This window comes from Carlito syrichta, unplaced genomic scaffold (genome assembly GCF_000164805.1).
Source record: "Carlito syrichta isolate Samal-C Ts95f unplaced genomic scaffold, Tarsius_syrichta-2.0.1 Scaffold306547, whole genome shotgun sequence".
Taxonomy (NCBI): Eukaryota; Metazoa; Chordata; class Mammalia; order Primates; family Tarsiidae; genus Carlito; species Carlito syrichta.
This window is the reverse complement of record NW_007250643.1, coordinates 333,303-336,140: the sequence shown is the minus strand read 5'-3', so window position 1 is coordinate 336,140 and position 2,838 is coordinate 333,303. Positions and strand designations below refer to the sequence as shown.

Sequence of the window (2,838 nt, the reverse complement as noted above, 5' to 3'; positions counted from 1 at the left end):
GGAGCGCGCGTGACCTGACGCCGGCGCGGCTGCTGGGGAGCGGTGCTCCCGCGTCGGGAGGCAGGCGGTAAAATGCATTAAAGAGGAGGCACGCGGGGGAGGAAAGGAGCCGACCGCGCGGAGCCGGGAGGATGGACTCTCGGGTGGAAAGGAGACTTCAGAGAGCGCGGACGCGCAGGCCGCTCCTGGCCGCGCTGCAGAAGGGGAGTGGAGCCGCGGGGTTCGCCAAGGATGCAGCCTTCTGACGCCCCGTTCCCCCGACGACCCGTTTCCTTGATGTCCAGTTCTGATGCTTACTTCGCCGGTGACCTTTCCTCCTTGACATGCTGCTTCTAGTATTGGCATCCGCGAAGTTCTGGAAGTCTTACTATAGAGTTATGTTCAGCTGTCAGTCACTGCTGCCGGCAGTGTTGTCTTCATGGTCCTGGAAATTCATGTGTCATATGTACTTCTTTTTCCCGTTTCCAGACTTCACTTCTAAATACCCTATTCTCAGATATCTTTACTCCTTATTCTGTGGAAACATTGTTTCTGATGACATGTTGATATCAGAAGTAGACTTTTGTATTCACATTCTGAGAGTCATCTCTTTTTTGAGACAATATCTTGCTCTGTGACTCAGGCTGGAGTCCAGTGGCACCATCAAGACCCGCTGCAGCTTCGACCTCCTGGGCTCAGGCGACCCTTCCGTCTCAGCTTCCTAAGTACCTGAGACGATAAGTGCCGCCACCACAACCGGCTACTTTTTAAATTTATTGTAGAAAGGAGGTATCACCACGTTGTCCAGGCTGGTCTCGAACCCGTGGACTCAGGCGGTCCTCTTACCTGGGCCTCCCAAAGTGCTGGGATTATAGACATAAGCTACTGTGCTCAGTCAGAAACATTTTTTCATTATATAGGAAGAATTTAAAAACTGCTCTTTATCTAAATAACATGTAAAAAAAGTCATCCAGGAACAATTTTCAGAAAATTGTTTTATTTCTTGATATCTTTCTTTAATCAATAAATTTAGTTCATTTTTATTCGGATAGGGCAACTATAAAAAAAAGAAGTAAAAACACTTTAAAAGGTGTAACCAAGCCGGGCTCAGTGGCTCAGCCTGTAATCCTGCGCTTGGGAGACTGAGGTGAGTGGATTGCCTGAGCCCGTGGGTTCGAGATCTGCCTGGGCAACTTGGTGAGACCTCATCTCTACAATAAATCAAAAAACTAACTGGGCATGGTAGTGTGTGCCTGTAGTTCCAGCTACTTGGAAGGTTGAGGCGGAAGGATTGCCGGAGTCCATCAGGTAGAGGCTGCGGTGGCCGGTAGCGGCCACTGCACTCCAGTCTGGGTGACAGAGTGAGACTCCGACTCAAAAAAAAAAGGTGTAACCATCACATTCCCTCAGAACTAAGATATTGCTAATGTAGTTGAATCCTTCTGAATTACATTGTCATGTCTTCTCGCCCCAGCTTTCAACCAATAATGATGACAATTATTGTTTTTCTTTTTTATACTTTTACTGTATATGCATTATATCCATAAGTATTCCTTATACTTTCTTAAACATTTTTTCATGTGATATTATACACTGTGTTTTCTTTTCTTTCCTTTTTATTTTTTTTTTGAGTTGGAGTCTCACTCAGTTGCCCAGACTGGAGTGCAGTGGCCGCTCCCGGCCACCGCAGCCTCGACCTGCTGGGCTCTGGCCATCCTTCCGCCTCAGCCTTCCAAGTAGCTGGAACTACAGGTGTGTGCTACCATGCCCACCTAATTTTTGATTTATTGTAGGGATGAGGTCTTGCCAAATTGCCCAGGCCGGTCTTGAACCCGCGGGCTCAGGCAATTCACTCACCTCAGCCTCCCAAAGACTGGGATTACAGGCTGAGCCACCGAGTCTGGCTACACTGTGTTTTCTTCCAGTTTGGTTTTTTTTTTTGTGCTCAAGATTTTGAAAACTTGATCTGTGTTGGTGGATACAGGTCTATAGATTATTGGTTTATTGTTCTCCCTGCCCAAAGTTTTACCTCAGAGATATTTGAGCACCAACTATGTGTCAGGCATTATGCTACTTACTAAGAATACTTAGGTAAACTTTGCTGAAAAATCAAATGGAAGGTAGCAGCTACTGCTGCTGCTGCTGCTGCTGCTGCTGCTGCTTCTCCTGCTCCTGCTCCTCCTGCTCCTCCTCCTCCTCCTCCTCCTCCTCCTCCTCCTCCAGCGATCCTCCCACCTGGGCCTCCCAAAGTGCTGAGATTATGGGATTATAGGTTTGAGTCTCTGTTTCTGCTTCTGACCTGGAAGAATTCTTAATCACAGAGGGGGATGTCTGTGAAGCTACAGAGGTTTAGAATTAGTGCAAGGTGCTCTATAAAAGAAGACTGTTCTAGTTGGGTCATTATTTTTTCTTTTCTTTCTTTTTTTTTTTTTGAGTCGGAGTCTCACTCTGTCACCCAGGCTGGAGTGCAGTCGCAAAATCACAACTAGCTGCAGCCTCAACCTGCTGGGCTAAGGTGATCTCAGGTAATCCTTCCGCCTTAGCCTTCCAAGTAGCTGGAACCAAGACGCGTGCCACATGCCTGACTAATTTTTTGATTTATTGTACAGACTAGGTGTCGTCAAGTTGCCCAGGCTGGTCTCGAACCCCTCGGCTCCAGCAGTCCTCTTATCTCCACCTCCTAAAGTGTTGGGTTTACAGGCATGAGCCGTTGTACCCTGCCTGGGTGATTACTTTTTGATGGCGCTCATATTTTGTTTTAGACATTTATTTATGAGCCGGGCTCGGTGGCTCAGCCTTTAATCCCGCGCTTTGGGAGGCTGAGGTGAGTGGATTGCCTGAGCCCATGGGTTCGAGACC

General features: G+C 47.7%; 1 protein-coding gene across 1 annotated transcript in view; it reads left to right on the top strand.

Moving 5' to 3' along the window:
- Positions 1–2,542: 2,542 nt before the first annotated feature.
- LOC103265410 (MOB-like protein phocein) overlaps positions 2,543–2,838 on the top strand; it is a 38,932-nt gene continuing 38,636 nt past the window's right edge. Inside the window, exon 1 of the mRNA XM_021715015.1 lies at positions 2,543–2,551. The gene's annotated coding sequence lies outside the window, so the exon portion shown is untranslated. The remainder of the gene's footprint in view (positions 2,552–2,838) is intronic.